Source organism: Chelonia mydas, chromosome 7, assembly GCF_015237465.2.
Source record: "Chelonia mydas isolate rCheMyd1 chromosome 7, rCheMyd1.pri.v2, whole genome shotgun sequence".
Classification (NCBI taxonomy): domain Eukaryota; kingdom Metazoa; phylum Chordata; order Testudines; family Cheloniidae; genus Chelonia; species Chelonia mydas.
In genome coordinates, this window is record NC_057853.1 from 117,173,376 (window position 1) to 117,187,806 (window position 14,431).

At 45.7% G+C, this 14,431-nt stretch overlaps 1 protein-coding gene and 1 long non-coding RNA gene across 2 annotated transcripts in view; both read right to left on the reverse strand.

The window, feature by feature from the left end:
• Positions 1-14,431, reverse strand: part of SORCS3 (sortilin related VPS10 domain containing receptor 3) — a 501,281-nt gene that overhangs the window by 446,952 nt on the left and 39,898 nt on the right. The gene's annotated exons all lie outside the window — the stretch shown is intronic.
• Positions 1-14,431, reverse strand: part of LOC122466622 — a 32,144-nt gene that overhangs the window by 2,889 nt on the left and 14,824 nt on the right. The gene's annotated exons all lie outside the window — the stretch shown is intronic.

Genomic DNA, 14,431 nt, shown 5'->3' on the forward strand with positions numbered 1-14,431 from the left:
AGGGAGGTGGCCACCCCAGCAAGAGCCATGGAACGGGTTGGCATAGGAGAAGAGGACCTATCAAACTCTTCCCCCTGGAATGGACATCTGAGCCCTGGGTGAGGTCCCTCAGCATTTAGCAAATTTTCTCTCATCTCAGAGAAGCAGGCCAATGCTACGGTGATGTGGGCTATACAAATACTTAGATGAGTGGGTTGGATAGGAAGGATGGATGCTGGGCTAAAGCCTGAGCCACCTAAACCACCCTTGCACTAACAGCTCTGCAGTCCAGTGCACAAAAACGGACCCTACCTACCACCTTATAATGGTGCCCATGCCCATAGTACCGGGCCTTTGGATGGCTCTCTTCCTTTCAGTGCCGGGACAGGGCAGTGGGCCTTTATGACAAGATGCTGGGCACCTAGATATAGACTGGATCAGGCCAGAGCTACAGGAGTGTAGTTATTCTACAATGGGAGAGCATTTCTCCAAGGGTTGGGAGTGGGATTGAACAGCCTTATTCTGTTCCCACCTCTCAGTTTGTCAGAGGGGCAGTGCGGTGCCTTACCAGGAAAGGAAGGTAAAAATAATTCCTGTCCTAGCCACTGTGCATAAAAATAACCCATGGGCAGCAAAGTGTGCACCACTGACAACTTTCAGTGACCAGCACAAAACAGGCTGGGAGCACAACTGTGGAGAGAATCACAAAACTCCCTTTCCTAGAAAGCCGGCGCACTAGCCTATAGCACCCAGAATCCACCTCCCCTTCCCCGTAAGGACAATCCCTAGGTGTGTTCCCCTTTGCTATGCTAACCACATTATAGCCTATTCTTTTGCACACACCACCTTCACTTTGCACACCGTTCATAACCTGGATGGGATGCTCATATCCTGGGAAAGCCGTTTCCTAGGCCACACCAGTCACACACTGTTTTAGCCTGGCGAGTTACCCAGGAGGCAGAGCCCCGAGAAGCCAGCCATCCCAGACCCAGTTCTGCACCACATTTATGGCTTGGATTCGATTCTGCCAGTCAAGCAGGTTCAGCCACATTTCATCTCCCCATAAAAACATTAAAAAGAGTTGCAACAAAATTAATTTGTTCATCACAGGGGAAATTAAGATGCTTGTTGAACTACGTTTCTACCTGCAGCTCCACTGGAGCTGGGAAACAAAGCAGATGCTGCCAACAGGAGAACTCAGAGTGGGAAGATTTCACAAACAAACAGTTTGGAGAAGGGGGAGGCATTGGGTTTTTTCCTTCAGGTAAAAAAAAGCATTTGATCAAACTAACCATGCTGCTTTAATACTGGGATCTACAGCCCCAGAGAATGAAGGCCTCTATGCACAGAGCAGCAGGACAAGCTGCTTCTTCCTTCTCCCCGTCCTCCTGCAGAGCATCGCTCATGTGTCTGACAGTGGTTCCTCCAGGGCAGGTCTGATGGGTAGACAGTTCAGTCCTTCACAGTCCAATCAGTCCTTCAATTCTCTGCCCACCATCAAAAGGTATGTTTTGGTGGTGCACACTAGAAAGTGGAACGAGACCATTTGATACGGTAGTATTCCACATTTTTCAATTTTTATTTGTTTAAAAAAAAAAACAAACAAAAAAAACCATCAGGGGAATTTCAGTCTTTATTTTCCATACATTAAAACCAGGATGAAAAAAATTGGGTTAAATAAATTAGGGGGGGAAAAACCACTTTCATAATATACACATTGTACTACAGTATCATTATAACTTTATGTACAAAGGTATTTTTTCCATCTGAGTAATTTTTCCGGAAATCCTGCTTTGTGGACGCTCGCATAATTTTCTTCAAAGTATCCTCACTCACGTTGAGCCTCTTGCTATCTTGGAGATATTTTCAAAGTTGGACTAAGGGTTCTGCATCAATAGATGTAGGGGGTACACTCAAAGCTCACCGTGCCACTGTGCTCAAGTTCAGAAGTGTGTCTTGAGGACTGTTCCAAAAAGCCGGCACATGCAGTTTCACATGGTAAGGATTAGGCATGTTCATGTAAATAGGAAATTCCCCTTTCAGATTTGGAATTTCATTTGTAGTGGCAAATGGTTGAAACACTCCGGCATACGTAGTCTGTGGATAAATTCACCTTAAGGAAGGGGTGCAACACCTGGATGACATTCCCAAAAGAATCTTCAGCACCAAACACTTTGGCTTCAGCTTATGGGCCTCGGTAGTCTATTTCTTGCATTGTGTTGAAGGTTTAAACTTTTTTTTTTTTTTTTTTTTTTGCAGGGAGGGGGGTTCTCATGTTCTGGGGTCGGAAAGATTTCCGGAAACAGCTGGGTTTTCTTGCCGTATGTTTCTGCTGCAGCTTGTGTGTTCAATTCAGCTGAGATTTTGGTTGTCAGGATCCAGTAAACATCTCTATTGGCAAATGTGTTAGCAGTAGCTGGAGAAAACTCCACTGTTTTCCGTGTGTCATACAGGGACTCCAAGTTTTCAACAATGAACATTACCTTGGTGTGTAGAATCAGGCGGTCATTTTGGTTATTTGCCAGTCTCTTCAGAGTTTCTGCTTTAGAACCAATGAACTCAGGGATGATCTAGGAGGTGCATTAGCACACGCCACATGTTATTTACATGACAGGCAGCAAAGTACAAGCTCATCCAGTGATGTGGCACAACAGGGCTAGGTAATCAGCAGTCGGCGCTGCACTGGCCTCGCACTGTGCAAAACAGACTTCAACTTGTTCACATGCTTGAAAACAGCTCCGAATCCAATGATGCAAGATGTCATGTCTTTAAGATGAGCAGGACAGGCAATATGTAGCAGCTCCAGTTTCTGATTGAGTTTAAGCTCCCATGCAAACTTAGCCATGTAGAAGCAGAATCTGTGTTCGCTGTGGCCACATCTTCCCAAGCAAGTTGGTACATCTCAAACATATTGGTTATTGCTGCATCAACAAAAGGGCTGTCAGCAGAGGGGATGAATGTCACATCAGCACAGAACAATCTGGGTTTATTTGCTTTGAAATCAAAAAAAACAAAAGGCTAAGAATCAGACCGTCCAAAGCATCAGGAGACTCGTCAAAAATTAAACTAGACACCACATTTCCATCAATTTGTTCCATCCGTTTAGATACTAAAGCATCGTCATTGGCTTTCAGATACGTACAAGTGAGGTTGTCTGAATTAGGAAGGGGTTTTGCTGCTGGACGGGGTTGTCGCACAAAGTCACGAGTAGGCCCCTCTGCAATTAACAGCAATTGTCCAGTGAAACAAAGAGCGCGCACAAATTCATTGGCACAGTTGTGCTGTGTCCTCTCGGTGGTTAAAGTCCTGGTGAAAGCTCCTGATGTTGACCGTTTATCCTGAAGCTCACTTTCTTCTTTAAGCTCCTTGCGTCATTTGCTTTCGACGTGCTCCTTTATTCTGCCAGCCCGAGCGCGAGCGCTGACCTCAATGCTGCAGTACTTGCAACACAACGCATCCTCTTCACTCCTGTCTTTACTGTACTTCAGAGTTTCTAAGCACTGGTTTTCATGTTGGTATTCAGGCATAGATTTGCGTTTTCGCCCCAGGTTTGCCTTGCCTTATCTACCTTCATCTGTGGAGGGCTCATTGTTTCAATTCAGCACCTCACTAAACAGACAAAAACACAATAGGAGGGCAACGTCTCCTTGTGAGCCGATCATAGTGCGATATTAATGTTGTCTGGTTTTCCGACCTCTGCTGCGTTTGTGTTCTGTGTTTTACACTATGCAACTGCTTCACTCTCAGAGCTTCAGGACACAATCACATATGGAGGGTTGTTCGGTGGTTTGAGCATTGGCCTACTATACCCAGGGTTGTGAGCTTAATCCTTGAGGGGGGCATTTAGGGATCTGGGGAAAAATTGGGGATTGGTCCTGCTTTGAGCAGGAGGTTGGACTAGGCTCCCATTTTCAATCCCTTAGGCCGGCCAGAGAAAGATGCTTCTCAAGTAAGGAGACAAGTTGAGTGAGGTAATATCTTGTATTGAACCAACTTCTGTTAGTGAAAGAGACCAGCTTTTGAGCTACACACTGAGCTCTCCTTTGGGTCTCAAGTGAAGAAATTAAGATGAAGGGGCACCTAAAGCCATCAGGTATGCTCTCCAATTCTAGAATTTGGCTCTCAGGCCCATTGGTTCCTGGCCTTCTGCTCTTCCATCATTCTCCCAATGGCAGCAGCCCCACCCACCCAGCAGGCAGCTATCACACAGCAATCAGCACTTCTGCTGCAGCCTGCCTTTGACTCACTATTCCAAACAGACCCATTTGATGGCCAAGCCCAGAGCCCAAGGATCCTGCACTCAGAGTAGGGCTGAGATAAGCAATTCAGATAATACTAAGAACCAACCGGAACCAAAAGAGCTTTCATTTTTTTGAGGATGAGAACAGTTCAGTTAAACTTTGATCCCAGTTGCAAATAGTCTTGCAGATATACCATGAGATTCTCCAACTCTGCAGAGGCTCCAGTCCTCAGCTGATTTGCATTAGCATATCTCCACCGACTTCAATGAAGTGATGCAGATTTACTGAGGATCTGGTCTTTGGCATCCTCCGAGAGTGTGAGGACTTTTGCCCTGACGGGAAAACCTTTTACCTTTTAACATCCAGCTGGATTTCTGGGACCACAGTGGCTTGAAGAAGCATCCAAACTTTTGGATCTAGCTCTGCCAAATACTGGATCCTGTGAATGTGTTGAGGTTCACCCATCACTGGTTCAGAGAACACCCCGCCTTCAGAAACAGAACCCCGTTGATGCTCACTAGAAAGTGGAATTTTGCTATTTCTTTAAAGAAAACAGTTTTCCTTGTCTGCTGCAGAAAAATAATAAAAAAACCAAAGGATGCAGAGGTACCTATAATTATTCCTTCCCCAGGTGATTAATCTTGGAGAAAGCTTGAAAGTGTGCATTTTTCCTCAGAGTAAGTGTATGGATCTCCCAAGCTTGACATCAGATGAGACTTACAACCTATACTGCTTCCAGCAAACTACCTCAAAAGGATTTCATAATGTGGGGGAAATGAACGTAACTGCACAATGCATGGTTTCAGGACTAGAGTAACTAGAAGGGTGCAGGAAATCATGGAATTTCAGCACACCTTGTACTGTTAATCCCAACGGGGGAAAACGCATCAGGTGTTATATGGGAAATAGAACCCCATATAGAATCCATCACCAAGTAACCTTCAGCCATTGACCTGCTCCAGTCTGGTTGTGATGCAGGCTGGAGAAGGAAGAGCAGAGAAGCACACGTGGTGGGAACACAGACTTAAATTCTTGAAGGTGATACAGCTAGTCTGCACGACTGCTGGATACAGGGAGACCCAGAAGATTAACTCTTCAAGTGCCTTCCCCTGCACACTTCCCATTCCAGCTTCATGCTGAGTCCATGGTGGTAAAAGCTATTTAAATAAACAGACAAGTGACCTCAGTTAAGGTCTTTGATCTCTGACCTATGGGGTATGTCTACACTGGAATAACAGACCGGGGGATGGCCCAGGTCAGCTGACTTGGGTTTATGGGGCTAAAAATTGCTGTGTAGATGTTCAGGCTCGGGCGGGAGCCCCCCCACCGGCAATTTTACAGCCCAACAGCCCAAACCCGGAGTCAGCTGACCTGGGCCAGCTGCAGGGGTTTAACTGCCATGTAGACATACCTTAAGGGGTGCTGCTTTGGAGAGAGAAATTCTGCCCTGATTTATGCCAATGCAACCCAACTGAAATCAGCTCAGACCTTCTGCTGGAGGACAACGGCTCAACAGCTGAAGAGTTAAAGTTATGCCACAATAAAAAAAAACGCAAGTGCTGCTTCTGTGCAGTGTGGACCACAAGGTGACAGGCCATCAGCTATGCTAGAGAGCGAGAGCGAGACGTTTCCAGGATTTTGTTTAATGCTCAGTGGACATTTCCCCAGGAAGTCACTTTTCAGACCCACGGTCTGTGCACTGCGGCTGTTTATCCTCTGCTCTAATGTTCAGATGATAGTGCAGGGGGTGTTATTTCAGTGCTAATAGCTTATCAGTCCCTTGCTACTATCTGGACACAGGCTTATGGCCCGATCCTGAATGCTGCTCAACTGATTGGCTTTCACACAGTTTGCAGGGGTTCAGCATCTTTCAGAATCAGGCCCCTGCTGCAGACAAGTCCTGAGCCAAGATGCTTCCGTGGCCTCCCATCACTGCATGCTCTGAGCACTTCATCTTTAAAGGGATTTGTCCTCACAAAAAGCCCTGTGTGGCAGGGCAGAGCTATAAGCCTCTCTGTGCCTCAGTTCCCCCATCTGTGCAATGGGGCTAAGTGACTTGCCCAAGCTCACAAAGGAAAGCAAGGACTTGGACCCAAGTCTCAGGCTAGTTCCCCAACCACCAAGACATCCCTCTTCCACTCACCATCATGCTCTGCCAGTGCATATGGGACTCACCCCACAAGATACTGAACACTCCTCCAAAGCTTTGAGTGCCCTCAAAGCCCATTGCAGTCAGTGGGAATTGAAGGCGCTCAGCACCACACAAGACAGAGCTCTTAAACCTAACATGCACTATTCTCTGCCCATTTAAGACAAACCGAGACCCAGATCCACCAACATTCTGCCCTTCCATCCCCTGACAGGCCCTTCCTCACAACCTGGTAGTCCCCTGTCCCAAACCAACACCCTTCATTCCACCTGAACACTGTTCAGCGTGTGCTGCATGTCCCCTGGCTAGTGGCAGGTCCACAGAAGATAAGATTACTACTATTAACAGCAAGATGAATTATTCCTTCAGCTCAAGTGCCAGAGAGAGTCACACTTTAGCACTGGAGGTCCCAGCCTCTATCCCCAGCAATGACCCATGAATGCAGTCATGACCACAACGTGCTTCTCTTCATCCCCTGGTACCTTGGATTCACCATTAAATTTGATTACTGGCCCTTGGTATTCCTGACAAGGAAATCTGGATGAGACTGTTTAATGGCTTTGTCCCTCTGGGCAAACCTCTCCATAATGGCACTAGGATGAGCAACCATCAAACTCCGTTTTATTTACAACCTTTACACTGGAATTTCAGCTGAGTTAGTCTCTGCCGAGGTGGAAGGCTAGGAAGCACTAACCCTTTTGAGCCACCAAATTGCCAAGAGTTCATTAATTTCACCAACAAAGGGAAGAAAAAATATATATATAAAGGATGCTCACTCAAAAGTGTTGAAATGTACATGGACTTCACAGCATTGCTGTGATAAAATCCCACTTCTCTCTCCTGGTTCTGTTCCCAAATGCCTTTGTTAGCCAAACACAGGGGCGGAGGCAGATCTTTCTTCATTTGTCATCTCCTACCAAGATGTACAATGGAGAAGTCGGAATTCAGACAGAATTGGCAACCACTGAACATGGACCACGGCTGACTGTCCCCTTTCTCTGAGCTGTGCTATCAAACCACTCCCCTCCTGCCCCCTGTGAACTTTGGGGTCGGGGAGAGGTTCCACGTTACATGGCCAGATTCCGAGCTCTGTGACATTGGCACCTCCGGATTTATGCCGGCGTCACTGCCATCAGAATCTGGCCCACAACACCTCCAAGTTCAGTGGATTTCTAGGGCAGAATCAATGCATTCCAGTAAAAGTAATTGGGAGTTCAGGCTCCCGGAAGCCTGCTGTGAGCCGGGGGCTGGACTAGATGACCTCCTGAGGTCCCTTCCAACCCTGATATTCTAGGATTCTAAGCCTAATGACCGACAGCACCATGACAAAAGGCAGGAATGACAGTATCTGCTAAGGACAAGGTTTGATGGTTTCCAGTGACAGGTATAAAAAAATGGAATCAAGATCCTGGGTACAAACATGCAATGGGGACTGGAGAAGACAGGAGCCAGGGCTCGGACAAGGGATGAGGCTATGGCTCTGCAGTGTGCCAGGTGGCCAGCTGTCCTGGCGCTAGAATGAATGGCTCTGCTGGAAGCGCAGAAATAAGAGCAATGCTGGAGGGGGTAACTGGTTTAGGCACCAGGTCAGCCAGGTAAATAAGCATGGCAATAGCCCCAGTGAAGTCAATAGGATTTCGCACATGCTTAACATCAGAAGTGTACCTAAGCGCCTTTCTGAATCAGGGCTGTAAGCATTCAGTTTGAAACACCCAGGCTCCTTGGGCCTCAGTTTTGCCACTCAGATCCACATGGAGAAGGGAACCCTCTGCTCATGGCTCTCCTTACCCCTTCAGAAAGGGATCGTTCATCTTTGCTGACTTATCCTGCATGGCCAGGGATCCGTATAAAGGACACAGTGGGGGCAGTGCTGGGTGTGCTATACACAACCTGAACAAAGTGGGGAATCCACTGGGAAAAAAAAAAAAAAAATCAGTGCACCTCTGGAAGGCAGAAACCCCAGTTAGCAAGAATTCTAGGGCCAGCAAAAGCTAGGGGAGCCCCTGGCACCATGGTGAGAATAGAGGAGAACACCATAGGGTGGTGCACCAGAGCCAGTGACTTAGCTCTAAAAATAGATTTCATGGGATTATCCCAAAGCCCCTTCCAAGAAATAAGCAAAAAAAATAATAATAATCATCGAGGCCTCCCACTGAGCTCTCAAGTCCTCAAGGAGTCCCCCAGCATTGCCTGTGCGCATGTGGATAAATCCAAGTTACTATTTTCTCTCTGCCTGCGTAAGACAGCATCTCAACTTGCATCCTCCTACACAGCTATTTTTGCCTGCTACTAATCAACATGTTTTCCAATACCCAGAGGCTCGGAGACAAAGGGTTCAATTCCTTGTGAACGTGGCGCACTATGGCAGGAATAAACTACGCTGCCTAATGTCTTTGCGGCAGCCCTCCCCCGCATCCACCTTGGCACACTGTGACCTCTGACTGCCGTGGGAATGGCTCCAGAGGGCTCTCTGCTCCAGAGGATCTTTGCAGGGTGTCTTATCGCTCCCGTGGTTTAGAATTCAACTGTCAGCTCTTTGGGGCAGGGACCATCTGTTCATTGTGTGTTTGTACAGCGCCTAGCGCAACAGAATCCTGGGTCCATGACTGGGGCTCCTATGTGCTACCACAAGATTATTAATATAAAGAGTGCAGCAGCCACTGCGTAACTGGGAGAGTGGGTCAATATTTTTCCATTAAAAAATTGTTTTCCCTGATGAAAAGCGCTATTTTGTCAAAAAAGTTTCCATGGGAAATGTCCAATTTCAACGTTTTGGGTTTTTGTTAAAGAAAAAAAAAGTTGCTGAAAATTGGGGGAAAAACTTTTTTTGATCAAAGCCTTTGGAAAAAAATTTGATGAGAACATAAGTGTAATTGCTTTCATTGGTTCCCCCTGCCCAGGAATGAAAAGCATGTCCCCACTAACTAATCTGCAGTTTCCTTTGAAGGCCCATCCAGTCACCAGCAGTCAAATGCCATTGCAGAAGGAGCTCTTCTTCTTTACTCTCTCTGCATCTGAGGGCACAAAGCTGGATCCGAACCAGGATCCTCATTTCCATCTATTTTGTATTAAAGTAGCACAGCAATTGAGATCAGGGCCGCATGGCACTAGGCATTGAACATACACATAGTAAGAGATGTTCCCTGCCCCGAAGAGTTTATGATCCAATCAGACAAAACAGCCAAAGGGAGGAGACGAGCAGTATTATTAGTTCCATTTTACAAATGGAGAACATAATCTCTCTGCCTAAGTGACTTGCCCCAATTCACACAAGCAGTTTGTGGAACCAGTCTGACTACTTCAGTACAAAAGCATCCTTCTCTTCCTCTTCCAGCATCTTCCTCTCCCAGTTCCAGGACTGGAGCAGACAGAATCAGGGGGTCCAATTCCAGCTCATCCCTACTGTAGAGTCCGAGAAAAGAGCCCTCAAGAACGGGCACGATCAGTGGTCAGGATTCTGCAGCCTGGGTTTGACAATAACAGATTGAAAATGTTCTCCGCGTAAAACCTTTATAGTATTTAAGAGGGTAACTGAGGTCCAAATGACTGCCTGCCTGCTCTGTGCTGTTCTTCCCACAGACTGGATTCCCTGCAAACAGACCCTAGAGATTTCAACCATGCATGTGTGTAGGAGTCTGTTAGAAATTTGCGTTGACAAGAGCAGCAAGAGAGTCTGCTGGAAGTCTGTGTTGACAACAACACTTCCCCCCCCCGCCCCCCCCCCAAAAATATTAAAAACCTCCAAATGGCTGAAGAGCTGGAATTTGCATTTACTTTCTGTAACTTGCAAAGTCACCTCTCACTATGAGCATATCCAGCACCTGTCCCAGTAGCACACCAGTCCTGATTTGAATGTCAGGGTGCTCCAGACCATAATTAATAGTTACACAGTACTGAAAGTCACACCTGAATCTTTACTGGATACTCATGCAATAAAGTCATTCAAGTGCCCCTACTGTCAAACACGGCTGATTTCAGGATTATAAATCTGGAGAAAATTCTCAGCACTCTGAACTTTAAAAGAGTTCTAGCAACAGAAGCAGAGTATAGCTACCCCAAATGAAAGCTTTCATGAGCTGGTAAAGGCTCTAGATCTTGTGAAGGGATTCAATTTTACAGTGAGAGGAGATTTAGAAATCCTGACTGGATTATATTAAATCCTGCTCCAAGTGAAGTCAGTGGCCAAACTCTCATCAACGTCGATGGGATTCTTCTCACAGCCACAATCCTTTTGGTTCACCTGTGCACCTAAATCAGCTGTCCAATAAAAAGAACAGGAGGACTTGTGGCACCTTAGAGACTACCAAATTTATTAGAGCATAAGCTTTCGTGGGCTACGGCCCACTTCATCAGATGCATAGAATGGAACATATAGTAAAAAATATACATATACATACAGAGAACATGAAAAGGTGAAGAGGCTAATTAATTAAGATAAGCTATTATCAGCAGGAGAAAAAAAATTTGCAGTGATAATCAAGATGGCCCATTTGGACAGTTGATAAGAAGGTGTGAGGATACTTAACATGGGGAAATAGATTCAATATGTGTAATGACCCAGCCACTCCCAGTCTCTATTCAAACCCAAGTTAATGGTATCTAGTTTGCATATTAATTCAAGCTCAGCAGTTTCTCATTGGAGTCTGTTTTTGAAGCTTTTCTGTTGCAAAATTGCTACCTTTAAATATGTTACTGAGTGGCCAGAGAGGTTGAAGTGTTCTCCTACCGGTTTTTGAATGTTATGATTCCTGATGTCAGATGTGTGTCCATTTATTCTTTTGCATTGAGACTGTCCGGTTTGGCCAATGTACACGGCAGAGGGGCATTGCTGGCACAAGATGGCATATATCTCATTGGTAGATGTGCAGGTGAACGAGCCCCTGACGGCGTGGCTAATGCGATTAGCTCCTATGATGGTGTCACTTGAATAAATATGCGGACAGAGTTGGCATCGGGCTTGCAAGGATAGGTTCCTGGGTTAGTATTTTTGTTGTGTGGTTGCTGGAGAGTATTTGCTTCAGGTTGGGGGGCTGTCTGTAAGCGAGGACTGGTCCGTCTCCCAAGATCTGTGAGAGGGATCATTTTTCAGGATAGGTTGTAGATCTTTGATGATGCGCTGGAGAAGTTTTAGTTGGGGGCTGAAGGTGACGGCTAGTGGCGTTCTGTTATTTTCCTTGTTGGGCCTGTCCTGTAGTAGATGACTTCTGGGTACTCTTCTTGCTCCAATGACACCAACTCTAATGAACATTCAAGCAATCTGGGTGAAAATACTTGTGGGCATGGATTTAAAAATTGATTTTCCAATGAAATATTTGTGCTCCTCGTTGAAGTTTGTTCTTTGTGAATGATTAAGCCAGTGACAAAACACAAACAGGGCACAAGCACAGCCCAGGCAAACTCATTTCAGTAAATACTCATAAAAGTCATTTTTCAGGATTTTCCCAGCTCACAGATTGAACGTTGGCTTTAGTCAAAAGGAACCCTGCCTTTATACAAATGACTTTTCTTCATGAGCTCACTTTTTCCTGCACCGAAATGTGCATGTATTTAGAGATCCCTTTGTAATGCTATTAAATTACCTTTGGCATAACTCATAGCAGGTTGACATCATTGAAACGGGATGCTTAATTTCCCTAGCACAATAGATCAGGTGCGGGGTGTCACTCCCAGATCCTTGGTCATATTTTCAGATTTACTGTTCACATTGAACCATTCTCCAACCTCTGCGTTTACACATTTGTAGCCTAGGTTCCTAAACATTAACTAACGAGTACCACTTATTCATTAATCCATTCATGCCCTGTGTGTATTTTTAATATATATATATATTAAATGTACACATGCACACACATACACACAAATAAGCTGTTCTTTAGAAACTGCAGATGAACTCAGTGATGCCTCTATCAATCAGCTGATAAACACACAGCTCCTAAGTCTACCATGAGAATGCAGAGGGGAAAGAGAGAGGACAGACCAACTTGTCACCCTTATTTATATTTTTAATAAACAGGGCTTTAGAAAAAGCCTTCAGCTGGCTCCAGTTACAGCTGAGCCTCTTGCACTGATAACAATCCATTTCCCAGTAAATAGAAAAAGGGTGTCAGAATCGGACAGTAAAAAAAACAAACAAACAAAACGAACAAGTACTGGATAAACATCACAAAAACATCACCCAGCTTCAGAAGAGGGGCAATTAGAAGTGATCGGAGAAGATGCATTTCTTCAACATCTTTCCTCCAAACAGGAGCCTTTGATTTTAGTCCAGATTTGTTAACTGAATTTAAACTTAGACTTAGATATTTTAAATAACTTATTTATTGCTAGCCATTCTCTCTCTCTCTCTCACACACACACACACACACACACACACCCCCCCTCCCCATGGCAATGACAGGTGCACTCCCACAGGTTTTGTTATCACAGTAAAGCATATGTTATGCTGCTCTGTATTAAAACGATTTTCTTCCTATGTATAAGAAAAATGTCACAGTACAAGTATACGGTATATTGTGATCATAAAAATGGGGACGTTGATCTAGATACAGTGCAAAAAGTGTACCCCAATCCATCTGCACAGTTTTGCATTAGTGTGTGGTTTCATTGTAATTGCAGGTTTCCATTTGGTGATTCAAAGGGTGGGGTCTCTTGGCAGCAAGGCTAAGATTAACCACCCAGATGGGTTTACAAAGGAACGGTGCTGGATGGGATTCCCAGCCGCGGCGGGTTTCAGAGATGGACAAAGATGCCATTCCCCAAGGATTAATCAGCACTTCACCTTCTGTACTGTTGGCTGGGTGGAAATTCTTGAACTCAGGGCCACGTTCACTGGTCTTCATAGCACAGCAGCTTGCCTGGAATGACAGCTCTATCTTGGACATGGAATTAGGACCAGGTAGGACACATCGCGTCCCAGTGGCAGGTGCACACTGGCAACGGGCAGGGCTGCTGTTCCTCCACCTCTTTCACCCGCTTTCAAATTAGAAGAGGGCAACACTTTGTTAGTAGAATGAAATTGACACACAGGGCTGTTCACAAGTTTTCTGGGATCCCCACTAAATGAAGTTTTTTGTGATCCGTTGACGTTTTAAGCAGAGTGAAGACACTTCTCAATCAAAAATCTGAATGCCCAATCTTTGAAACGTTTCTGGGTTTTGGACAAGACAAGTACCTGGTTCAGAAACATCACCGCAGTGCCCCATGGGAGTTGTGGTTCAGCTGCCTTATATTCCCACTCCCCTCTTACCTCGTCAGCTGGACTTCTCCCAGGATGGGCTACAGTCATGAGGCACTGCTTCCCGTAACCGAAAGGGGAGACGGTGGTGCCTTGTGGGAGACGTAACCCGACTAGGAAGCCAGGACTAGAGAGAAGAATGGGAGCATAAAGTAACTAAACTACGATGCTCACAAGCCACTGGGGCAGCATTTCCAAGTTAAAATATTTCAGTTGCAATTCTTTACCATAGAACTGACGCCACTGATGATTGCCCGGCCCTCATCCTTGCCAATAGCGGATGTCCTGCAGATCCAACTTCCAGGGACTTGAGAGCATGACCTACCCTGCCCATGAGCAGAACTGCAGAGGCGGGCTGACTAGTTAGAGAGGAAAATTTACAACCCAACTTCTCCATGTGCCACAGAGAAGGCTCCGGTTCAACTTTCGGAAGACATGGTTGGGTTTGTTTCAGCCAAGAGAGGGCTCCATCTGAATGCTACAGAAAGGCAGCATTGCCAAGCAGGAGCTGCACAGAAGACGTGGGATCCAGCCAGTCCCTCAGCTCCTGTCAGTGTGCAGCTATTAACTAAGTTTCTCAACCTTAATACACCACCTTCCCAAGAGTTCCCAGATAGGAAGGCAAGGATGCCTGTGCCTGAAGCCAGACTGGGTGGGGGAGTAGCTTTCAGATCCTGAGCACTGCACTTACCTGAATAGCAAGGTCCATCTTGCTTTTCATAAATAGTTAATATGATGATCACTGTATTTATAAGGCCCTCCCCTCAGCCCCAGAATGGAACCTTCTACAAAATAATCACAGGTTAGAGCATAGGGCTGGCAATCAGG